This window comes from Apis florea, unplaced genomic scaffold, assembly GCF_048593485.1.
Source record: "Apis florea isolate Af1SG1 unplaced genomic scaffold, ASM4859348v1 contig_2291_pilon, whole genome shotgun sequence".
Taxonomy (NCBI): domain Eukaryota; kingdom Metazoa; phylum Arthropoda; class Insecta; order Hymenoptera; family Apidae; genus Apis; species Apis florea.
In genome coordinates, this window is record NW_028256553.1 from 2,628,745 (window position 1) to 2,655,972 (window position 27,228).

At 35.1% G+C, this 27,228-nt stretch overlaps 1 protein-coding gene and 1 long non-coding RNA gene across 2 annotated transcripts in view; one reads left to right on the forward strand and one right to left on the reverse strand.

The window, feature by feature from the left end:
- Cow (Proteoglycan Cow) overlaps nt 1-27,228 on the forward strand; it is a 174,026-nt gene that overhangs the window by 2,090 nt on the left and 144,708 nt on the right. The window lies entirely within an intron of this gene.
- LOC147658302 (uncharacterized) overlaps nt 21,937-27,228 on the reverse strand; it is a 71,236-nt gene continuing 65,944 nt past the window's right edge. The window contains exon 3 of the long non-coding RNA XR_015290703.1: nt 21,937-22,740. This is a non-coding gene — a long non-coding RNA (uncharacterized LOC147658302). The remainder of the gene's footprint in view (nt 22,741-27,228) is intronic.

Genomic DNA, 27,228 nt, shown 5'->3' on the forward strand with positions numbered 1-27,228 from the left:
GTTACTCGAATAAAGTTTTATTTTTCCATTCCGTATTCCATGTTTGTATAGATACTTTTGACCTTGTTTTCATCTTGCAAACATTCCAAAGTACATTCGATTCGCAAAATCATTTCGTGTTCTACAACTATCGTTTAATATCCGGAACTGCGAGGAATTCGAAAACAAGGTCAGGAACAGAATGCATGTGTGCGTTTATCTTTCTATGGCCGGCCAGTTAGCGTTGTTCTTGAGCCTCGGTCGAAGGGTTCATATTAATGCGCGCGAGAGCTTAATATCGCGCGCACTTTAAATTTATGAAGCGGCGTTTTCAGCGACGCTGCCCCAATTTTGCCATTGCTATAACGTTATAACTCTATACGTCACTGCCTCGCTGCTGTATGCCACCACCGACACTTGACCCTCTTATCTTTTCTCTTTTATAATCCGTATTGCCATTTTTCGACTCGCCAATACACACGAGTAGAAAACACGCGTTGCGTCAGCTTTCCTGCGTGAGAAACTGTTGAACCACTTACCAATAACGCTTCGCTTTCGCGATAATTGCTTTTTTTCGTCGTTGTTCCCCTTCGTTACCTCGTAAACAACATAGTGTTTTCCACGAACATCATGTCGCGAGAAAATACATCGCGTTTTCGCTCATGAGAAGACGGTAGGATACTATTTGCTCGCTATCTTGTGAGTATCTTATTATTAGATAAATAAAATAAATTATTAATTAATAATTTTATCAACATTCCAATTATGACATGAAATTACTTCCAAATTGCAGTATTGGAAAAATATTAAAATTTCGAAGATTTTAATATCAAGACAATTTTTATTTGACAAATTTTCATTAGCTATGATTCCATTAAATGAAAAATTTATATTTTTACATATTATATATAGAAAATAAATAAACATATGAAAATTTTTTGTAAAATAAGGAGAATATTAATAATTTATTTTGATATGAAAAAAAATTTGATAAAAAATTTTATATCATTCGTGGTAGATCATTATTAACATTTACTATCATTCTATTCATTATTAAAATATTAAAAAGAAATATAGAAAATTCGAAATTTCCATTATCGATGCAATATATTTTCTGCTGAATTAATTATCTGTGTCTTTCAACCGTAAATAATAATTTCATAACGATTATATCTATATTGAAGGATACAAATATCTACGATCCAGTTAATTATGCTGATCCAAATTTTGCTTCTGTTTATTCGTGGAAACGTAACTGGTTAAACTACCCTCGTAAAAGATCTCTAATTAGAAGAAATATATATATCATCGTATTTAGTCGAATATTCGTCGAATATTTGTTGATTTATCAGTTATTTATTTGAGCGTCTTTTTATTCCTTTAGTTCTTTTTGGAGAGCTAATTTATATAAATTAACCTTCGTTTCGTCGATATTTTTACACGATCAATCTTCGATCGTAATTTCTGCGCACGTTCGTTTGTTTGTATTTTCGTTTCTTGCATTCTATATGTATCAATTTTAATCCTTTACACTCGAAAAATTTACATATGCATACGTATGTAGTATGTATAATGTAGTGTATATATAAAATAAAATGTTAAATCAACGATAGATTATTGTTATATAATTAACGATACATTATTCCGAGGAAAATTTTAATAATTGTTTCATTTTTGAAAAATATCAGCTGTATAAAGATTTTTAAAAAATTTGGTAAAAAAAAAAAATATATATTTCTTACAAATACATCTTTCAATTTTGCCTCTCAATTATTTATTCTGTACGAATTCGATCGACAAGTGATAGTTGTCTTTCGAGTGTAAAGGGTTAACGTGACAATCGTAATCACATAAGATGATACACAGCGATAGAATCGATCGTAAAATCAGAAATATAGCTTTTGTTCTACCTTCAGTTCGGAAGTGCTCGAAGAAACTCTCCGATACGAATTAAGCTTATCATTTATTTACCGTAACCGAAGCCAATCGATCAGACTTGATTCGATAACAATTGTTTCTATATTTCTCGAGTGGAAACTTTTCTTTCTTTTTCTTGTACCTTCGTGACTTGTCGGGTTCGATTGAAAATGGAAATAAAATTGCACGTCCGTATGGAATTGCCATTCAATTTTTATCCGGCTCTTTTTGCACTGCTTACGTTTTCATCGTGCACAGAACAATGGGTTCTGAAGTTTAACACTTGGAAAGGAGGGATCAAAAACGGGGTAAAAATTTCAAAATTCTATTTTTATTTTCTTAATCTGCATTTACAGGGAAACGCTCTTGAAATTCGAAAATTAAAATTCGAATGGAAAAGTTATATTTAGCATTAGAGATAAATTTGTTTTTTCGAGAAATAAGATTTTGCGACATAGATAAAAATCGTGTTGGAATAAATTGGATTAAAACTATTAAGAGAATAATATTTTCAGTTAAGATATATTGAAAATTATTTTTCACATTATTATTTATCAGTGATGGATCAGGATTTTTTCTATTTCATTCTATTATATAAAATCTGAAATTACTCCTCCCTGGAAATTTTAAAACTCGAAAGGATCAGAAATCAATAATTTTTTCTACCTACCTGCAAGGGTGTTCATTAATATTTCCGAATACGAAACCGTAGCCCAAAGATTATTTATTATTATAGATATCAAAATCCTGTTCACGATACACTTCATACATTTTCTCTCCCCATTTAATATTCATCTATCGTATAAAAATTTTATCTCGTCCCCCCCGTTCGAATTGTTCATCCTTTACAATTTCACGTTTCCTAAATAATTAAAACGAAATCAAAGCGCAGACAGAGATAAACGAAACGGCCGGATAATTTAAATCGCAACTAGAATCCATGTGTACAGGTGTTTCCATTATATCCAAAGACTGGTAGCAGAAGTTTGCCTTCACGAGGCATGCCACGAAACGACGTTCATTAAAGCCACGTTATTGCGGATCGTGCTATTCCCGTTTTGTAATTTCAATAATCGAGCCGCAGCCTTGTGTCGCGAACCGCAATCCGTCTCTCTGTCTGTCTGCTTTCTCTCTGTTCCTTGGCGGGATGCGGTTTATAGGTATACACGCCGGCGGGCGCTTTCCATCGGAGAGAAAATCGATTATCTCGTGGCGTAATGGAAAAGAATTCCTGGTATCGATCTGACACGGGAGAGAGGAGAATACCGTGTGACCTAGTGGCGCGAAGGTAAACGAGCGTACCGGTTGCACCCGCTCTTTTTCACGACCTATTGTTCCTCATAAATTACTACTTACCTCGGGTCGCGATAGTAATTTCTCTTGTTGCGTTCGTTCATACTTTATGACACGAACACCACCACCGTCACGAGAACGTAATAGTAATAATAGATATCGAGTGGTGCATATTTTATCGAGGTGGGTGCAGTTCCGTGTCGAGCCGCGTCCTTTCGTTATCCATCCTTTCTTCTTTTATCTTAGATATCCTAGCATATCTTTTACGATCATTCCCCCCTTTTTTTTTTATCGAAAATGAAATATTTTAAATAATTTTTCCCAAAAAATATTCCTCCTTCGGTTTCTCTTTCAATTTTTCGAGAACGTTTCGTGTGAAATTTATGAATTAACAATATTGATTAGATTAGATACAAATTATATCTTTTATATTTTAATCACGTTACGCGCTAATTATATTTTAAATAATCAAATCACTTGGTGATTCTTCCATAAAAATAATTTAAATAACATCAAATGGACGGAACATACAGTTTTACGAAGGTTAATATTCCTGCGTTAGAATATTCTATAAATGCACAACGTGTATAAAATATCACAAATGATAAAATTTATTATTAAAGTTAAAATTAACTTCATTCTAAAAAAAAAAAAAAATTATGATAGTTTTTAAAAAAGTATAAGGGATAAAACCTGATATATTACAGAGAAAAAAAAAAGAGAGAGAGAAATTTTTAGAAACATCAGAGAATTTTACGGCAACTTTAACGTATTACTTTGTTCAATTTATCTTCATTTTCGATTCGATGTAATATTAAGATCGAGCTTCAAACGAATGCACTATAATTCTTCCTTCCCTCCTCACTTTGAAATATACATATCCCATCTTTCTTCCTATTAATAATTTCCTTTACGATCGAAACACGTTGAACGAAAGTTCAACATTTCAACGATTACAAAGATTGATAACCCTTTCCAATCAGAGATCAAAGAGAATGATAATCTTATCGAACGATTTCCCCCGATAATGATTTGCATAATTACTGTTATTTACACTTTTATATCAAACCACCACCACCATCATTTTCCGAACCTTGAACTTTTCAACGCGAGGAAGATTGGAACGATTGTTTCCTGCCTGATATTTTCATCCTTGTCCGCTCCAATCCTCGCCTTTGTCACGCGAGTTTTCGTTTGCAACCTGTACATTTCTCGCGTGTTTTCCACGCTTTTCTCTCCCTCCCGTCTTCCCGTGTCTGCACAGACACGGGACACTCGAGATCACTAGATTATCTCCTTTGTCCTGGAAGCTACTCGACCGAGTGTGTTTCGTGCTCCAACCCCTTTTCCTTTTACACAATCCCTCTTCTCTCGGTCTGCTATTCGAAATCTGAATGGGTGTGTAAAGTTGGTGGATATCATCACGCGGCTCAAGGATCAACGTCCTTAATACAGTTCACGTGTTTATACTCGTTTAGAGATACGCGAGTTATATTTACAGCCTTATTTCTCTAATTGAATATCACCATTAAAGTTTCGTATTATTAAAGGCTGTGTAGGAGTGTAGAGGTTCACAAAGTGAATTAGATAGATCGAGATAATTGAAATTTGAATCAAAACTAGTTAGATATATATATAGCAAATTCTTCGAGTTTTATTCGATGTTTCTACTCACACGAATATCTTTATGATGCAATTAATCAATTGGAAATCGCGTTAAATATTTTCATACGACGCGTGAATTAGGTATAGACTTCTATTGGATAAACGAACGATCTCGTTATATGAGAGTCCCAACGGAAACGTTTGATCATGCGATTTTTCGTATCTTATGGGAGTTATTCTCAGATAATCGAAACATAGTTGATGAATCGAGGCCACGAATAAATCGCAATCTAGCATATAATCGAGGCTCTACGTTGATCAAAACGAATTTCAAAAGATCGAATCTTTTGTTCACTTGTGCAATTGAAAACGTGCCTTGGATTGAACATACGATAAGAAGCTAAGCTAATTCGCCAAAAATTAGAAATTTAATCTCAACTTCAATTTTAAATACGAAACGTGTGCGAGTTAATGAGATTAAATATCGCAAGACAAGTCTCCACTTTCATCAAAGTCGAATCGCAATTTTTTAATCCTTTTTCCCCTTCTCTCTTTCTCTCTCCCTCTCTCTCAATTAGAAAGTCATTAGACCGTCTTTCAAACAATGACTGGCCACTAATTTCCGCAAAATTTCGTCCGTAATACTCGTCGTTTTACTATATTTATGCACTTCGCTGTACGAGCAAAGCGTGTACCAACTCCGTCAGAAATGAAGATAACAAGTAAAAAAAAAAAGGAGCCGTAACGAGAGGAATAAAAAAAAAAAAATAAGAGAAACGACGAGGAAAAACTGGAACGATGATCCAGCAGCACAGTTTTTACAGGGGGAGGGGTAAAAACGGCCATTAAGAACCCTTTAAAAACTCAATACGCTTTTCATAAATTTCGAAGCATCTCGCGACCGCACATCTCGGCCCGTGTAATCCGAATACCGGTTCGACCAGATATTTATGACGAGCACACACGCTCCTCGAAAACGGCCCTTTATAGGTCGCAGGTAAGCGCGCACGAAGGTGTTCGTAAACTCGAATTTACTCGCGCCGGAAACCGCGGGCGGAGGAGAGCCTTGCCTGTCTCTCTAGGAAGCTTTTATAAACCTCTTAGCGAGGAATAAAGTGGCGGCGAAATCTCGCGGAGAGAATTTCGTTCCTATATACAATTTTCTTGTCACTGCATGCACTGGTGCTGTGCACGGTAATTGGTCGAGGCCGGATGGAATTCACCGGAAATCGTGGGTAACGAAGCTCCCGCCTTTCCTTTCCTTATCTCTCGTTTGTCTCTGTACAGGGGAACGCACACACGTATCCGGAGATTTACGCGCCACTGTTTTGTTCCCGTTTCCTTGAATTGTTAATTTTGTACGATTTTTTATTCGTTGATTAGGGGGATCGAGAAATTGAATTTTATTTACCGTGAATTCGCAAAAGATAAATTCATGGATCAAAGAAGATGGTGTCTTGTTGTGTTATTGTTTTTATATTTGCGACTTTTTTTATCACTCAACAATATTTCATTTAAGGTGTAAAATATAATTATTTATCTCATCATTTATGCAAAGCATAATGAATTACGGTCGATAGCGCATTTTAAAGGATAAAAATAATTTGTACTCCATGAATGTATTTTATTCTTTTTTTCTTTACTTCTGAGTGAGTTGCAAGAAGTTATTGTGGAAATGTACTAACATAAATAGGTTGAATTATAAATCTGCTCGCTATCTAATATTGATATGTTAGTACACAATGGTACTAAATGAACCAGAACCAGTTCTGATGTAAAATATGCATATAACATAAGAAATATGCAATCTATATTGATTTGAGGTTTCAATTCTCATGATTTGTTCTGTTACGCGATTTTGCGCAAGGATTAAAATCTTGTGCATGTACTTTGATACCGAGATATTATTATTGATTGGTGCACGCATTTGCTTTCTATTGTATTTTGATCATAATATTAAGCTGCATTTACATTAGTCATTTGATCGAACCAATTGATTTCTATTTTATCCGATTGAAACGTAATTTATATTAATTTTGAACGATTTAAGAGGGAGGAGTATTGCGCAATGTAAATGCGGCTTTATATCGATGATAAAGGAATATTGCATCATTGTCATATATCACGAATTAATTTGTAATCGCAAGAGTGTTAAGAATATGTCGGACAGAAGAATAATTCTTCGAGTTTTGAAAAATTTATCTCTACTCCCTCTTACTCGATTAAAAGTTGACTCAACAAACAAATATGAACCATTGTTGTACATTTTTAGATGGACGAAATGATTATTCGCGACAGGATAATTGAATACACTTTCATTCTTCAGAAACGCGCAATCGTATATTGGAACAGGATATTTTTATATATCTTCAAAAATAAAATTCCATTTTCGTTTCGATTGAAATTAATCGACGATGGGGATGGGCAAAGTTATATGAAAGATAAAAAATAACGATAAAAAGAAATTCTGTCGTTCCATTTTACTATCTACTTCTTGCACAATGGAATTCGACAGTTCTCGAATTCGTTTGTTTCTTTCGTTCGTGAATATCGCGAAAAAGAAGTAAGTAATATCTCTAAGTAATATATTTCCAATTAAATTTCTACAAAACATCTGCAATATCTATAATGCCCCACCGATCTTTCACGTTAAATCTTTTAAGAACGAAAATTTCCCCCGTTACTCTCGAAGCAGTCTCTTCGTCGAACGATCCATTTCAACGTTATTTTACCGGGAATCGCGGTCTTAAGGGCTCGTCCATACTTAAAATTTCGCTTTTCCCCGGGTAAAAGCGAATACGAGGCAAGAAGTCGTAAAGGCAGTGGACGATCGTCGTTCCAGGAACGACGGATGTTGCGTTCTGGTGCAATGCAGCAAAGACAGGTGAAGCGAATCGCCTTGAACGTTGTAGGTGGCAGGAACGCGGGGAATGCCGGCCGACACATTTGCCAACTCCCCCCCCCCCCCTCTGCCCCGGTGTCACATCCATTCACCTTGCAATCAGGCTTCGCCTGATCGACTCCGCGAGCTTATTGTTTATGACCGCGCGAAACTGCTTTAGAAGGTGTGGCGAACACGATCCTTCTTGCCTCTAACACGCTCCTCCACGTCTCGTTTGCAAAGCCTTGTTTCCCCGTTCCTTAATTCCATCTTGATAACCGTGCACGAAGATTAACTCGTTCGAGATGTTGCATTATTGTTGTATTGATCAGCGACGTGGTATATTGTTGGATTAGAATTCGAATATATCGACAGATAAAAACGGTGTTCTTTTTTTTTTTTTAGAATTCCGTGAAAGAAGCGGTTACAAAGAGTGTAAATATCGTTTCCATTGATATATCTAATTATTCAATTAATAAAGTCGTTTTAGTTTCCTTCTTCGAAATATCCGTGGAGAAAAACGGGATTACTTTCCTTTTTCTCGCGAAATAATTCTTTACAATCGTTACTTTCAATTTTTTTCCTTTTTCATCTCCTTGAATAATCACGATCAATTTTCTGAGCATAAGGTTGCGTCATCGGTTGCATTAGACAATATATGGATGGGTCGCATGTGTCATCGACTTGGAATGGGTTAGAGTGGATGGGGGGGGATATGACAGAAGGAGGTTGTGTCGAGTGGTTGAAAGGTGGATTGATAGGGTTTGCAGTTACTTTTTGCGCCTCAGAGCTGACAGGATTATTGATTTGCATATGAGTGGGGTTACGCGGTTACGCGCTTAAGGCGCACAGTTTTAGAAGCTGTTGCGGAAATATTGTTGTCGGAGGCTCGTGCACTTTCGTACTTTCATATTTCATTCCAATTCTATGTTTCGCAGCGAGTCGAGTAGTTAGATGAAGCGTGAAGAAATCGTAAATTTTCTATTGTACACTTGTACCGTGCATACGTGGGTAAACAGATATTTTTATAATAATTTTAATAGAATTATCCAGTAACAAATTACACAATATTATTATTATTATTATTATTATTATTGCGTAATATTATTGCATCGAATATCGAAAGTGAATTAATCACGAGAGAGGATTAAAAATCTTTATTTCCAACTCTTGTTCCAAATTATTATTAAAAGAACAGCCGCCAGTATCGAATTATCGATTTTCTTTGTCAAATTGTCGCTCGTTAGTCACGAAACGACCATTGTATCGATGCGCACGTTCGTTTCATTAACTTTATATATTTATTTATTTTATTCCTTTTTTTTTCTTTCTTTCTTTCTTTTTTTTTTTTTTCATTCCGTTTTAACGCGAAGCTGCAATGAGTCACGATCAACCTGAATGAGATTTTGTTTTATATGTAGGTCGTCGGATTTATTTCGTCTCGGAGCGTTCGTGCGGCAGGAAAAAAGTGGCTTTTGGTTATGGAAGGGGGAGGAAGGGGGGGAAAAAAGGAGAGAGAAAAAAAACGCACACACAAAAAAATTCGAAAAAGAACGAAATAGGGGGAAAAATATAAAAAGCGTAAAAAAAACGAAACCAGATTTAACGAGGAATATATTTCGAGCAATCTGAATCGACTATCACGTTTCTAGACGATTTAAATTTGTATCGCTGTATATTTATCGTGAACTTTTCGTGAGCTTTTTTTTTTTTTTTTTTTTTCCTTTATTAAATTAATCAATACGTTTGCGCTCTTTTTTTTTTTATCATAGATAAGGTATTCTTCTATATTTTATATTTTAAATTTTCTGACGATGAGAAAGCAAAAATCTTATCCCCGAACAAGGTGTTCTGATCAAGATGTTGATCAGATTATTCCTGTCCACGTTTACCATTCGTGAAATCTAAATCGTTGCGACCTTGTTTCCATCATTTTTTTTTATATACGGTCTGTGACGAATAATATTAAGGAATTTTATTTTAAAATGCCAGAATCTTTCTTCTTACAGATAATATCTCGAGTCCTTGGAACGTTTAAGATTATCATCATTTCTAATTGTGTTTCAACAATTTTTTTTCTTTCGTGCAGTGTTTTTTTCCTTCCTTGAGATTACTTTTATTTATTAAAAAAAAAAAAAAAAAGAAAAAAAATAGAGAGAGTGGGCTTGATCGATGAGATAGACAACATTGTTTATTAATGTAGAATCCATTTAGAAAGGCGAGGTTGGATTAAATTGCAACTTGCCTTTTTGACATCTTCGAAGGCCTCTGTATAAATTTATACTATATTTTTTCCATTGAAAGTGGAATCTTCCGTTAAAAAAATTTACGATTGACAAAAAATAAACGAAGGGATTATTAATAATAATCAATCGAATTAATCAAATCAATAAATTGTAATAACGATGTGTAATCGTGCTTTTATTCTTGAAACAAGATATATCGAATTTATTAAGACAATCCTTGAAAACGTCAAAACTACATTCAAGAATTCTATTACTTCATCTGGAACAATTTGCAATAATTAATCAATTATCTGTCATCGATACAATAGACAAAGAATCAAATTTCAAAATTCATTTTTAATCGGTTTACCATCCTTTCGATTTTTCAAAAATATCCTATATCCTAGATTTTGATTGAATGTAACTCATAATCCCTTCTTCGAAATTCATTTTTAACAACCGTTGAAACCTCTGTCGTAATCCGTGATTACGTTCTCACGTTCCTCCAGCGTGGGCATCATCAAATGACTCACACGTCCGTCATTCTTTAATTATCCCCTTCGTCCACGCGTTTTCAATTATCATGCTTTTGTTTGCTAGTACGGTTTACACATCTGGCAGCCGTGGTCCACGCCCTGCATACTTGAACACAGAGAGAGGCTTCAACCTCGAGTCGTTCGACTCCTTATTAGCATGTTGTGAATAATTCCCCGAGGAGGAGAGGATCCTTTTGTCGATTGTTCCTCCGCTTTTTAAAAGTTTCTCAGAGTGGGAAAAAAATTTTCTCCTCGCGAGAGGAAAAAGGGATCTTCTCGTTTGCGCGATAGCTTGCCTTTAATTTTCGACTTTTCCCCAGAGAAGTTTCTTCCCTTTCCTCCTCCTCCCTTCCTCCTCCCTTCCTCCCCTCCGTTGCTCTTCTTTCCGGATAAACTTCTTGGATATTTTTTAACGAAAAGTCGTTTCAGGATTTCTATGCAAGCTCGCATCTTACGGTCTTTAATGTTTTTTTGAAGAATTTTTTCGTTCGAAACGGTTGGAGACGGATATCTCGAGAAACAATATTTCTTGTCTTTGAGGTCTTCTTAATTCGACTCACGCCGGTTCAATCAGCTTTCCAACATTTTCACGATACACGCTTCCTTGAAGATACAGATCTCTTTTTTTTCGAGAGATTATTACATTCGAAGGAATATTGCAAACAAAAATTTCGTGTATTTACCTTCCATTTGGTTTTTTTTTTTTTTCCTTTCTTTCTTTCTTCCCTTAGTGTTCCAGAATTTGTAGAGTTTCCTGAGGGAAATAGGGAAGGTTAGGGGGAGGGGGGATAGGTGGCCTGTTTCCTGATAATGTTTCCATTCGAAGGAGATTCCTTTCGATCGGGAGATTACACGGAGGTAGAAAGAGGATTAGGAGTTGTAGAACGTTTCTTTATCTGTGGACGAAGCCATGAAGAGGCAAAAATGTGGAACTCGATAATAGGTAGTGTCGTAACCATTTCTCGACCATCGTAGTACGTTTTCTTCGTTTTCTTCCCGATAGAAATTAAAAAAAAAAAAAAAAAAAAAATGGAAAAACGAATCTCACGAAGATATCGTATTTGCTGCAGCAAAGTAAATTATAAATACAGATTGGAGAAACTTTATTTTAACCATTCTTGACGAAAATGGATAAATTCTTAATGATCTAATATTTTTTTCTTTATTGTATCTTCTAACATGTTTTTGATCAACTTTGTTAACGATAAAAGGAAACCATCTTTCGTAATATAATAAGAAAGCAAATCTTGCGAAATATGCGAGATCAACTTGAATCTAATCGGGATTATTATTACCGTAATGATTTTTATCTCGATTAAATAAATTCTATCTCATTAAAGTTATACAAGTTTAAACACAAGTTTGTTGTGTTAAAATCCGCAATTAATTTCCGGACAAACTTATATATATATATATATATATTTTATGTTCGTTTTAAACAAAACGTGCATTTAGTACCTCTATCTATGGAAAATGCATGAAATTTTCTCGTTTCACGTGCATGAAATTTATGCACATGAGATTCTTTATGTTTCTACGAGTGTTTTAGTCAGTGAAGCCGCTTTTTAGTCGTTTTTTATAACCAGAATTTTTATTCGACGCCGCATTCACCGTCTATTTTATGGCTCGGTGTAATTCCGAACGGGTCAAATATACTTATTCATCGCCCATTTCCTTGCCCCGTGATATTGCAAATTTGTTTTTCGCGCATAGATTTTGCCAAGTTTGAAGGATCGAAGCGCAGTAGTTTTAATAAAAAAAAAAAAAAAAAGGCATGGAAATAAACTAGAGAAGAAACCCAAAACTACTCGAGAAACTTCTTTTTAAAAAAGTTTAACGATCTTTATTATCCTCTTCATTCTTCAATCGATTCACAGAAAACATTCGCGACAAACATTTGTATTTGCTTGATATCTTGATTTTATATACGATAAAAAAAAATCCAATAATATCCTACACTTGAGAAATACAAGCTAGATAAGACTTGGATAAAAATCCCAAATTTATGAATCGACGAATGATGAATAAAAAAGTAAGAATAATTGCATAGAAACGATCGTGATCCTTAACTTTTACACAAAAGAATACACGTAAAATATATAGAAAAATCAAGCATCCATCCAGCTCGTTAAATTCTCACTCTCGAGATTCCCCGGAGATTATCGGATCCCCAGGTAGCTTCGCGGAATCCTTAAACCGTCCCCGAGGTAGGTAAATCCTTGAAACCTCGAGTGGAAGAGGGGGTGGTGGCATTGTAAGTCGGGGGAATCTCGAAGGTGTCAGATGCACGTGGTTGCTTTTATTCGGTGTACGGCCCTTCAGCGGACCGACAACCCTTAAATTGCTCGTGGCGCTTCCGTCCACGATTGTTCTTCGCGTCGAGGCGAGGCGAGAGATGGATGATTTTTCCCAATTTTATCCATTTCGTTCGAATAAAGATTCGTCATTTCGATCGCGAATCATCTCATCTTAGGATTTTGTCTATTGTCGACCAGTGAAGAACCGTCGAGTTTCTTCCACGTTGATCCTGAAATAGTATTCCTTGGTTTCATGATTTGGAAGGACAGATTTTTAGAAGACTTTTTTCTTCGAAACGATCAAAGAGACTCGAAGAGAGAAATTTTTAAGATTGCACTTCGATGCTCGTTTTAATTTCAGCAAAGAAACTTTAGGGGTGAGGAGACAGATTTTTCAAGGCACGTCTCATCGAGAGAAATTCTTCTTGAAAGAAGGGAATATTTATTGACGAAAGTTGTTAAATATTAATATCGTTCTCGCCTTTAAAAACTTTTTCGTGAATTAAACGAGACAGACTTTTTCCAAGTATCTCTTTAGATACTCGAAGAGACAAATTTTAGAGATTTTGATCCTGTCTCTGAATACTTATAAAGAAATTTTGACTCATCTCCTATTATTTTGGAATATTTCAAATAAATTAAAAGTTAAATGGCAAGTATTATGTAAATGGAAGAAATGTCAAAAGGATATCTTCACTCTTAATTGTCTACGTTCTTCTCTCTTTCTCTCTCTTCCATGTTCTTTATCCCTTTGACGTGCTGACATTTATCTAGGAGACGGTCAAACACAGCTTTCTAAAATCTCTCAGATGACCAGGTATTCTTTATACCTGGTAATTTTAAGCATTTACAGCGAAACAGCTTTTTTTCTCTTATCCTTAACACCTTAAAATGTTCTTCTGTAATTTCTTGAGAATACAATAAATCTTGCGAGAAATTCTTAAGAGGAATTACTATGATATAACGTTATAACGTTTCATCATTTTTGGCTGATTTGAAATTGAAAATTCTGAAGTGGAATAATTGAACAGAATGATGACTCTTCTTAATTCAACGGACACGACATTGCATAATTATAAGAGAACGAAAAGAACGAAGATTTCTTCGTGTTTCATCGTGTTTTATTCAACTTTCATCGATTAACGTCAATGTTTAATTTTTAAGATTCACCGACGCGTTTCACAGTTTTTAAATAATATCTCGAGTTGTCGATTCTCTCGCCAGCCAAGGGGTTGAAAACACCGATTCAACTGATAGTTGCTTGACAACAACAGGATAACCAAGAGTCTGATTGTGAATTTTAAACGTTCGGTGATATCGTCTTGCGGGATCAGCTTTCCAATATCGTGAAAGTGCAAGAGCAGTCTTACGTTCCATTCATTGTAATCTCGAATGCCGCGAAATCAGGTGCTCGATAGGATCTTGGCCGCCTTTATTCGCAATAAGGCCGAGTATTTTGTTCGCCAAGGGGAAACCAATAAACCTGGCGAAGAGAATAGCCTGGATCAAGGAAAAATGAAAAGTACCTATCGGCCAATTGCGAAACATTAAATCGGTTTAATAGTTTCCCCAGCTTTATGGAGAGTTAAGAAGAGTAAACTAATATTCTCTCTTCCCTCATCTCTGATGACACAACTGATCTCGATAATGTTTTAAAAATATAAATCGAAAAAGAAGGATACATCATTTTTCTTCCGTTCGAAGAATGGAGTAAATTAAGTTTGGAAGGTTTGGTTTTTCGAAAAAAGTAAATTAAAATTGGCAGATTATTGTGTACGAGAAAATATGAAAAAAAAAAAAAAAAAAAGCGTTGATCGAGAAATTGAAAATAAGAAGCGAAGAAATCTATATTTTTATGGCAAGGAAATATTTCAATATTCGTCAAACGATCATAATATTCATCACTAAAAAAAAAAAAAAAAAAAAAAAAAACACGGTATTTCAATAAAAATAAATTTTTGTTTAAGTTTTTATTATTATGATATTCGAGACTAATTATTTATTCATTCTTATTTTATATTCGTATATTATTTATTCTCTTTTCCTTCTTTTTGAAATATCGTATTTTAATATAATCAAGGATTTAATTTACCTTACGTATAAAAATTTGGCGTCTGTTATCTTTTCGAAGATTTTATTTTTTCTTCCTTCCTTTCTTTCTTTCTTTCTTCCTTTCTTTTTTTTTTTCACGAAGATTAAATAAAGGATCAAAGGAGACTTGATTGAATTTTTCGTATCAAAGATACATTATAGGGGATATATACGTCTCCGTGTTTGCTTAAGGAGGCGTTTCCTGGAGGAAAGGGGATGAAAGGAACTCATGAAAAACATGGAATACATACACAGCTCGAGCACTCTGGAAACGGGGATCGTTCCAAGAAATCTTTCTACCGGAGAAGAGTTTTTTCCCCTTTGTTCAATCCACCGATAGAGAGAACTTTCCTTGGAATCTTGTTGGTACGCCTCGTCGCGACGATATCGGGGAAAACAGCGTGCAAAATGGAACGATTTATAGCCGTGTATCTTCAAAGGGGTAGAGGGTAGAGGGTGATTCATGGAGGGCGATCCCGTTAATTGTGTTTGCGATTAGCGGGATTGAAACTTCGAACCTTACTTTAATCGTATTTTTTTGATTTTCGATAAGGGAAATGCCGCATGTTTCACGCGATTAAGGTTTCGTGCCGTTTATTACTTTCCTCTTTTTTCATAATTTAAAATTATCTTTCACATTTTCAATTATATTTTTGGTATAATTATATTCACCTGTTAGCTATCAATGATCTTCATTTAAAAAGAAATTATTTTAATTTCGTGGTAATTATTTGTGATTCTCAAATGGAAATTCTTCCTTTAGATGGTATATGTATATTTTTTTATATTTATTTTTAAAATTATTGAATCAAATTCAAAAAGTATATCTATGAGAATGTATTAAAATTTTGAAAGAAATATTTATAGTTGATAGATTGATACATTTTTAATTGAATAAGAAAAAGTAAAGTTTTTGAAACACATATTACGTAATGGAGTTTTCTAAATAAAAAATATATATATATATAAATAAATCTAGTAGATTTAGGAAGAAAAAAATCTGAAAAAAATAATGTTACATGGCTAGTTGAAGTTCTTTGCAATTGTTGAAGAGTAAAGGAAAGTTTTAACGAAACTTCAAGTTTGAAATTTGTTAAGAAAAGTTCATGGAGTTGTTGTAATATTTGTTGTGATATTGAGTTTAGATAAATTCTTGCATCACATTTTGTAATTATCATTGAAAAAATTGAATGTAACAATAATTTAATCGAGTGAAAAATCTAATCTAACTTAATCCTTGGATTTCCAATCTGTCCTGTGATTGTGATTATTTTTGAAAATAAATTTTGGATTTATTTATACGATATTTTAGAAAAAACAGATAGAGTGTATCTTTTTTCACAATGAAATGTAGATGAGAGATTATTTCAAGAATCTCATACGCAAAAATTAATATTTAAAACAGGAACAGCTTTCTTATATTTTTGTTTCTCAATTTTAATATTGTTCAACAACACAAAATTGTAGCATAATTTTATTTTCTATTCAGAATCAGAGTTGCGCCACGATGTTTCTCATCCCTCTAATCGATAAAATAATACGTACGAGAACAGAATTTCTAACTCTATTCAACTATATACAATTGATTAAGCAAAATAATGGAAATTCTGTTCTCGTAGTTCGGTAACACGTGCATAGACGTCCATAAATATCACGCACAATAAGATGTAAGACGGTGAAATTGCATCTGGTGAATGCACAAATTTAAAATGATATAAATCTTCCCTTAAACGTTCCACGCTCTCTTAACACGAACGTTTATTCAAAATGTAATATTTCAAAGTAAGAAGAGGGGAAAAAGAGAGTAAATCGCATTGATAAAGAGGAATTTCAACGAGGCATCGTGCAAGATCTCAATTCTGTAGACGAGAGAACATTGTATATAATATCTGCAAGAAAATAACGAGTGGTTTTTTTTTTTTTTTTTTTTTTTAAAAAAACGCGCCCCTCTCCTCTGGTGCGAGTTTCAAGCGGGGTTGTCGCGTGACAAAACGGCGTAAGAAAGGGATATAAAAAGGACCGTCTTGTTTATTAGGGAATATAATCCACGATAAAAATTGTTACGTGGGCGATGATTGACCTCAAACTAATCCAGAACGGTGATAAGTGCGTCTTGCTTCTTGCGAGGTTATGTTTTCAAGATGGCGTGACTGCTTTAACCGACCACGCAGGTGGACACGCATTTGCAAATGTTTTCAACACCCACGCAAGAATCAAAGAATCTCCTTGAACATTGTTGGTTGACGTCCTTGTACGTAAGAAACTTTGAAACGAGCCTCGTTAGATAATCGATAGTCGATGTCTGTCTTTGATTCTAGAAAATATGATGTTATCTAATGCATATTTTATAATATAGAAGAATATTTCGTCTTTTTTTCTTTTTTTTTTTTTTCTTTTTTGTTTGATAGATTGTATACTATTGCACGATAAAAGAAAGGATTATAAAAGATGTTGATAAATGATTTTTCCACAGATATCTGTCTGAGTGAATTTAAAAAGAACTTAAACGAAAAAAAGAAAAAAATTATCAGAAGATTATCTCCCTTCGGATTATTGTAGAAAGTATGATATATAAGTATATTAATGTATTCGTGACTCCTTTGGAATTAAAATGAATTGATTTTAGAAGTAAAATTAAGAGTTGGTATATAAAAATGTCAGTTGAAGCTTATTTATTAAGTTACATCTAATGCGATTTAAGTTTGCGTTAGGTGAAGAGAGATGGAGACAGAGTGATTTCACTTTAAGGTGTTCCCTGAATATATTAACAGAAAGAATTTTTCATTCTCCTCGTGAGTTTTATAAAATCGAAATATTTATAATTTTTTCCCTCTTGAATAGATTTTTTTTTTTTCATTTCTGTTCCTCAAAATTTCTCTTGAATTAATATTAATAATTAATAAGATTCAAGGAATAAAATAAACTTGGTATTATGGAAAAATTAGAAATTCGAGAAGGCGTGAGGCAAAATTATTATGAATTAGAAATAGTTAAATAGTTGATTAATAAGTTGAGACTCGGCGGTGTATAAATAAATTAATAAAAAGGATGGATAAAAGAAATGGATGATTTGAGAAAGTTTGCAAGAAAAAAAAATATTTGATTAATAGCCTAATTAGCTTGCAGCCTGGCGGATTCTTCTGGTGAAGAATCGATAATCAGAGAAAGTATCGGCTAACTGTGAGCGTCGCTTTAAGAATGTCAGTTTTCTAGAGAATGTTTAAGAAAAAGTTTCGAATCGAAAATAAGAAATACTTGCGTTCGTTTCAATGAAGCATTTAATATTTCTCGAATCGCTTGCTCATTTTCTTTATGGTACTTTTATCATATTGAAATTATTTTCAACACACAAGCAATAACATTTCCATTCTTTACGATATATAACCGATGTATGTAGCATGCATAATTAATTACACGAGTAAATTTTATACCATTAACACGATGAAAATGAAAATTTAATCATATCTATCGTGTTATTGCCAATTTTATTATCATAAATATCACTCTTACTTACTTAATAAATGCTAAATAAAATTAAAAATTAAAAATTTGACATTCTACAGAAATCTTAGAATTTAAAACAGTGTGTCGTGTCAGTGTGGTATCAAAAGTTTCGAATCAATATACTTCATAGAAACGAAAAATTAAAAAAAAAAAGAAAAATTACATTAAAGTAATTACATCAACGTATAAAATTTGTTAGATGATACGCGTTGAATCTCGTCATTAATTGCAAAAAATTAACGCTATTAAGAATCAATAGTAATCGTTATCTGGACCACGAAGGAATCTTTCCAAAACTTCAAATCTGACCCTGACTTTTGATCAAGTTTTTGTCAGTAATTCCAAACTTTCGATCCAAAAGTTTTCTCTCGCCAATGAAAACTTTGGCCAATAATCTTTGCGTGTAATTGGGCAAATTCACGAAACAGAGAATCGATAAGCGGAGGAGACGTACGTGTCACACGGCGTGTGGACATATATCGAAGGTGTGTGCTGTTGGTATATCGAATTATCAGGAATTTGGGTCACGTTCACCGACCAGTATCGGAAATTCGTCGGGGTGGTCGCGCGATCGATCGCGATTGATTAATTTTGGAAAACTAGCGGAGCAAGCTAGTCGTGAAAGGACCGGTCACGTCGAGTTTTTTTTCGCGGAAAATAGGGAACAGGAGATGATACGTGAAATTTTAAATCGTCTATCGCTCTATAAATTGACCTCGAAATTCCGCAAGCGCGGTTTTCACGAAGACGAATTTTTCTGGTTGAACGTTGATTTTTGATATTCGTGACACGAATACGGAAAACGGTTTTGTCTCTTATCAACAATAGAAATTTTCTTTGCTGATTGTGAAAAATTGATCTCGAATCATCGCTAATTGTAAATTGAATAAAATTTGGGTATTTCATTGTGGAATTTTTTTTTCGCGATTGAAATTTTTTTCCTTTTCGATGAAAACGATACAAAATACCAATAATAATAATACATATTTTTGAATCAATAATAAAATTACTCGAAGATTCCATCTATTATAGTTTTTTTTGTTCGATACAATTGTAGACGGAGCAAAGAAGAGAACAGTTGAAATATTTTTACTTACTTTCTATTTGTACAAATAAATCATCGATTTATGAAATTTAAGGTACAACTTTGTACAACCGACGACAACCGAATCAAAGGTGTATTAATTTATATGCACGTTCATTTGAATTGGGAAGGAAACGTTCGAAATGTACGCGTGTTAATTGAAAGCAAACGCTTTCTGCTATTGTTTCCGCAAGCCAAAGCTTTATGGGAGTATATCCATCTCCACGGTGAAAATTGCATCAGTCATTTCGGTCGAATATCAACGAGAAATTATTCCAGATGTTAAGGAAGATGGATCGAGGTGGGAGCGACAAGGTTTTATCGAATGATCGAGAGATACGAATTCGAACGAGGAACTCCATCTGTGAACGAAGCCATCTATGAGCGAGAGGGAAATTAAGGGTTGGCCACTTAATCGAAGGGTTACGGCCAAAAGCGCTTTTGAGAACTTTCATCATTTTCGCCTCGTCTCTAAATCAAATTTGCAACAAACATCCTTGTGTACTCTCTTTTGTAGCGAAACGCCTTGTTTGGACCAGTTACTTTGTTCGAATTCGAGTTGTTTGAGTTGCTGGGCGATTGATTTAAGATTAAAAGCGGGGAAAATAATGCGATAGATGAAAGTAAATCTATTTCGTAACCTGAAATTATTTTTAGGACGATATAATATGTGCAGAATGATGTTATTTGAAAAATGTTTTGAGTAGAACTTACATTGTTTCGAGAGGGAAGTAGTTTAGTTTTTTATAGATCGATGTTTCATTACAAAAAAAAAAGTTCATTTTGAAATATGATATATTTTTTAATGTATCGATTAATTTCCTATTTTGTTGCAAACAATTATTAATCTAACGAGAAAAATATAATTCATATTGTCTTTCATAAACTAAATTTTACAAAATTAAAATATTTCCCAAACCATAACTGTCTTAACGATGCTTTTTAACGAAGTCGAATCAACTGCAACGATCCTTATATCGTATATTAAAAACGAAATCTTTTTAAGAACAAATAATTGCATTTACAGATTAAAATATCGCTTTATATATACATACATACTTCAAAATATAACTCCAAAATTACACTTAAACAACTTAAAGAAACCTGAGGATCGAGCGATCGAATTTAAGCTTATTTCTCGCGCCAAAGAAAGAAAAAAAAAAACAAAAAGAGAAAAGAACGTGTCGCTTGCGTGACGTCGGTCACGGAAGTAGCGAACGAAAGTTCTTTGGACCGGCGATGCATCCTGCATCATCGCGGCGAAAGAAGAGGAGACGAAAAGATCTCGGGGCGTTTTCATCGAGCCGAGCGCAACCCCTCGGCCACGTTCCCTCGAATGTCCCCTTCCCTCTCTCCCCCACGCTTTTCCTCCTTGTTTCCTCGCCTCTCGTTTCCTCTTTTCCGCCGCCATTGGCCACGCCACGAGAAAGAAACGGCACGGTATAATGGTTGCGCGAGGGGTGAACCGAATGGGGGTGGGTGTGGGTGGCTCCGGTGTTGGATAGTAAAATATTAGCCAGACCGGCGGGCGCCACCAGCGACTTTTTCATCGGACGACGACAACGGCGACGGGAATGTTCGGTTCTCGCCCTCTTTTTCCAGCCACTGACCCCTCCGTTCACCCCTTTTCCGGTTTTCATCCCCCTCGACTCTCTCTCTCTCTCTCTTCGAAGCATCGACTGCTAGTGGCTTTCTTGCTCCCCTCCTCGTCGGTTGTTAGGCGCTTTATTCGTGCTCTCATCTTTGTTTTCCCCGCTTCCTCCTTTCCTGTATTGCGTTCTTCCGCGATCGAATGACGTTGCAGCGGGAGAGAATACGGGGGTTACTCGGATTATAGGGCGATCTTCAGGTCGATGACCCTCCCTCGATCTCGCAACCTTCTTCTATTGGATTTGGTAAAATTTTACCGCCGTTTCACGATGTTATCGATCGCGTATCTTGGATTTTTTTTCGATCTTTGGATTTGTTAAAATTCGTGCTCTTTTGTGAAATGTGTATATATATATATATATTGATTTGTGGTTTAAAAGTTGGTTTCTCCGATTTCTTCTCGACAAATTCTTCTTCTTCTTCTTCGACAAATAGATAAAATTTCGAAATTTTTATTCACCCACACTTTTATTACCCACGCCAAGTCTATTACTTGTTTCATCCCCCGCCACTAAACGAAGTTATAAGAGGTGCTTGTGGCCGTGGCAGAAGTTGCAAAATAGTATGTAAATTTTAAACTTATCGCCGTATAAATTTTAATATTTTTCAAAAGCCTTTGAGGCGGCCCGGAGAGAAATTGCATTCGCCACTGCAGCCAAGTGAAAATTTCATTCAACGCGTTTCAGTTTCGGTGTATCCCGATGAATTTTACTCCATCTCAACCTCGTCAAATGTTCTATTCACGCGGATCGTAATTTATCACGCGACAAATTTGTTTCTATTCTTTTCTCCTATGATAACATTCTTATTTGTCCTTCGACAAGTAAGAAAAAAAAAAAAATATTACGATTTCAAGTTTTCCAAATGGTTCTGGGGATGATCATCTTTGTGCACCTATTATGCACAGTAAAAAATAAGATATTATTACTTTCACGATAACGATAAGGAATTTTTAATATCTTTAATATCCTCTTGGAAAAATCGTTCTTTTGAATCAACGATAAATCTATATGAAAGAAAAATGTAGATAAACCGTTTTAAAAGAAATTTAGACAAATCTGACAAATATAAATATCTGATATAATCGCATTTGCTACTAGTTATTTCCGTCAAATGTTCTCTCTCCGTAGAAGGAAGAGAGAGAGAGAGAGAGAATCAGGGAAACAGCGCGAAAAAGTCTTTTCCGGGGAAAGAAGTTCCGCTTCATTATTCCAACGTTCCACAAAGCGCCTCATTCGATCTCTTTCGCATTGAATCTCGAGGGCCGAAAGTAAGATGAAACAGTTGCACATTTAAAGCGCATCCTCCATTGTTACTCCCTCCTCCACTTCTCCATCTACTTTGGGCCGGTTTTCACGGGGGTTGTTTACGTAGACAACCGATTTGAATCGTGCAATCTCCGCGCCCCATTTTCTCTGGAGGATCGTTCTTTCGATGTTTATCCTCCGTCACACCTATCGCCAAACACGCTTCTTGTGTTTCAAAAACTCGTTTCAAAAACGTGATGATTTTCCTCCCCAAATTTGTCCAAATCTTAATTATCTTTCGGATCTTTCGGCAGAGATCCCAGGAATATTAATATCGGTGGTGGAAAGCCAGGAGCACCAGCCACGCGCTTCGAATCTTTGGACGTCTCTTTGGAGTCACAGGCAATTGTGCAACCCTCTGCAGATCTCTTCTGTAATTAAGAATAAAATAAATAATACATATCTCTTCGAAGAATTTATATCGAAGAATTATAATACGAAAAATAAGATATGCTGACAAATAGAATACCATAAAATTAATACAAATATTTCTAAAGATACACTATTGTGTATCACTAATTGCATTGAGACAAAGCGTGGAACGCCAATAAATTAAACGATTATTTCTCTCTCGTGATCAAAACGAGACCGACACAAGGCAAAGCACGTGTTCCCGCCATAAATCTTCCTCACCCCCGAAATTAGTGCTCAAAGAGAGCGAGCAAACAAACGGTTTTTACCTTTCGTCGAATAGGCGTCCGGGCGAAGAATATCGCGAACAAAAAAGCCCGGGCTCGTCCCAGTTTCTTCTTTCTGGCTGGCAAACGAGGCTTGTTTAATTTCTCCACTCCGCCATGCGCGAGAGAGAAAAAGAAGAAGAAGAAGAAGAAGAAGAATAACACTAAGCGCAATTTCCACGCGCGCGTGCCATTATTGCGAAACATTTACGCGGAACCGCGCAACCCTTTTACGGCCCCCCTGATGCGACCAGACTGGCCGTCCCGCGGAATTCCCGCCACCACGACCTTGTAATGGCCGTGACAATTCCGAATTGCGACCCCCGCTAATGCACCAATCCCGTCCAATGCAACGCGGATAGAGTCGGTGCTTGGCGTTGTTTGCGGCCAAGAAAGGGTTCAAAGGATATGGAGCCTGGAGACGTGTATTGACGCGTTGCGTCAATGAAATTCGCGCGTGAATTGTTTTTCCTTTTTTCTTTTTGATTTTGAAGAAAAATTAAACGCTTCTTAAATGCGTTGATACATGCATATATGCTGGATTGATATATTGAAAATGGGTAATGTTACGTGCGCACATATACACGTATTAAGTGTTTTATTTGTTATATTGGTATTCGTCCATTCGATACGATTAATTTACACAGTGCGGAAGATCGTTCTAACGTTACAAGACTGTATTCGGAATGCAATTCGGTATTGCGTTTCTTTTATCACTTGCATTTGTTGTACGCGTCGAATTGCTTGTTGCACTTTTTATCACGGGGACTCCGTTTGATTTCTTGGAAGTATCTCGTGAAATATATTTACTCGTGATAATTTAGATGTTTTATCCATAATTGTCGTTTCTTTTTTTCAATGAGAGGAATTCTCTCCTTCCAGAAATAAAAATATGGATAATTAACTTTTAATTAAGTCTTAACCACGCTTCTCTTCGCTCTTACGAAATCTAAACGCGTAGCGTTAAAAATAGAAGGATAATGCGATCGATAATATATTAAGTACATTAGCGAGCGAGTGACTTGTCTTCTTCGGTTAACGGGTTAAATGTCATTTCGCGGGGAATGAAAGGAAAAGAAAGGTGGTTGGAAAGACGAGACTCGGTCGCCGTTATGCTCGCTCTCTCGCCGTAGGAGAGACCGTAAAAGTGATCGCGTAAGGAGATTATTATTCGCAGTGCCGCGGGGCGAAAAGGATATTCGATCAAAGCCGATCAAGAGTCGGACAAGAGTTGTGTTCTTGTCGTGCTTGGGGGGAAACCAATCTTTTACGCGGGTTGACGCGGGAAAAAATTAACAAATGTTCGTGCAAGATTAGGGTGAATGATACGAGCGGAAAGAAGAGAGTGTCTTTTAAAAATATGAGTCTCTCTCTCTCTCTCTCTGATGGAGAGATTTAACTCAGCAAATTTGCAACGTTATACAGTTGTAATAATCCTTGCGCTAGAATTTTATACCTGTTTAATTTTTTAGAAGAATTAAAGCTGAATTCTACGATATTATCTTTAACTTCTGTGAGTTTCAACGATTCGTTTCATCATCAATTTTAATTTTTATTTCATTACTCTTCCGCTTTAACCTTAAATTTAATATAATACCTTTTTTATTTTTAACTCGATTTTCAACTTTTGTTACCAGAACGTGGATTCTTTTTTTTCTTTTTTTGATCGACAAGTTCAGAAGGAGAATTTTTGCAAAAATTCGCGAACTTGAAGTGCAACGTAGGCTCGTTGCACACAGGAGTTTCCAAGTATAGAGGTAGGCGATATTTCATACCAGTGTTCCGTATATAATTAATGGCAGGTTTTTCCGCTTCCTCGGCCAATTCGCGGCCCACGAATCCCATTAACTTCGTCTCTCTTTCGCGACATGCCAGCGTAAATGATCGTATTGTGCCGTGTCGTGTTCATTTACCTTTTAAATCTCGATTATTACTCGATCCTGGAGCAGCGAGAAAATTATAAAGAACCCGGTTGTTCGTCGCCGCCATTTATGGCCAATAAAAGTCCCTCGAGGATCACGGCAATCCGTGAATTTATCTCGGATTAATTGCCTTCTTTTTATTACTATTATGATTTTTTTTACGAATATATATATACACACACACACACTTTCTATGAATAGATAGTCTCAATTAATTAAAATTTAAGCTTATAGTGCGAGAATATTGGTTAACGTTTCTTAGAGAAAAATATTTCTGTAAAATACTTTGAATTTAAGAATTAATAATCAACTCTTTGCGTTACATTGAGATCATTTATAAATTATACAATTGTTAATTATGATTCTATTTTCTATGCTCATCATTCTTATTAGAGAATTTATGCAATCTATTATATAGAATGCAAGAAAAAAAAAAAACATATTCGAAAGCATAGCGTAATATTTGAAGAATAAAGCAAATATCTCTTAATGAACTACCACTTCGTGTTTTTACGCGTTTTATTCTTCACACGTGTGCTACGTTATTTCGTATTTCAACGACGAGTAAAAAACAAATAAAATGGGAATTATCAGAATCTTCGACAGTTTCTGGGACATTGGCCTTAATTTTCTCTCTTGATGAAACTTCAAGAAATGGCGAGCAAACATCGCTCGACGCTGACATTTTCGAAACAAAATTGTTCCCCCGATATAGAAACATAGCTACACGGTATTTCGCCACCCACGCCTCCCTGTGTAACCGTACACGCTTCTAGTCACGAGCTAATGAGTTAAATTGAAGTTAGCTTTGTGTTACACGTGAGTCACACTCTTAGAGCAGCTTTGTCCCATTAGATTAATGAATAAAATAACCCGCGTCCTTCGTGTGATGCTCGCCTCCTATACACCTTCGCCGCGTACGAGATAGCGTCGTTTGCATAATTTATGCCTGTCATAATAGCGAAACGTGTAATATACATTTATAGGATACACCGTCATAACTTATCGCGCCAAGATTTTCGTTATGATGTAACCGATCCTTGATTCAAATACCATGTTGTTCGTCAAAATGATTTTCAAAAATAAAATAAAATAAAAAATAATTTCTCAACCGGATCGATCGGATAAGATAGTAAGTCAGAATCGATACGTGGAAAAATTGGAAATAGTTTTGCGCGCAACGTTGAATAATTTTTCGTATTTTTCACCAATGAAACGAGATAATAATGAATAACGACGTTTCGTGTTACATTCAAGATTAATTCGAAGTACAATCTTCGAATCTTTTTTTGCGAATCACCGAATTTTATTCCATTTCTTTTTTTTTTTTTTTTATTCCAATTCTCCTTTTCTTCTCGTGTAATTTTTTTCGCCGATTAACAAACTTTTCATTCTTGCCAATTTTTTTTTCCCAAACGATATCCCTTGGCGATTGGGCGGAGACATATCACTTGGGCTTAGATTGGCCTGGAAACTCGCGACAACTTCGGCAAACTTGATACCTTTTGTTGAGTGGTTCTTTCTGTTCTTTGTCACGATGGAAAATGGATGGATCGCTTTCCCGATTACGCATATGCATAAAGTATACACGTTATTTCACGTCGAATAAAATAGAATTCAATGGAATTGAATTCAACACTTTGTTCAACAAATATCTCTTTTTTTTTTTTTGTTCTAAATCTTTTGTTTTATTAAATTATATTTTGCAATGCCGTGTGAGATTGAATTCTCGATACCTTAAATATCGATCTTTTTTTTTATCACCACCCGTTTCGCTTGAAAACTAAACGCGAAATGTATATTTACGCGAATAGAAATAGTAGTAGCGAGGAATTTCTATAAAATAAAGATTTCCACGAAAGTTATAACCGATAGATACACCTCGTGCGTACGAGATTCGAATTCAATTCCTGTAAAAAACTTACTTTATACCAGTTGAACATTTTCCAACTTTCGAATGGATTCGAACGTTACTTTGAAAAATTGTTTAAAATTGAATTTTATTCGACTTGGAGGGTACAATCGTTTCTGTTCATCTTAATCGAGTTCAGCTAAAAAAATTGTGTAACGAATAATTATATGTAAGTACATGGAGCAATTTTGGAAAGTTAAAATTTTGGAATTTGTAAATTTTTTTCGTTTTTTGTTTTTTAAATGTAATATTACGATGGCAGAGAAATTTAAATGATTAAAAATGTTTCCACACAAAGATATTAGCTCGGAAGAAGAAAGAAAAATGTCGGAAAAAACTTGAAAGCTG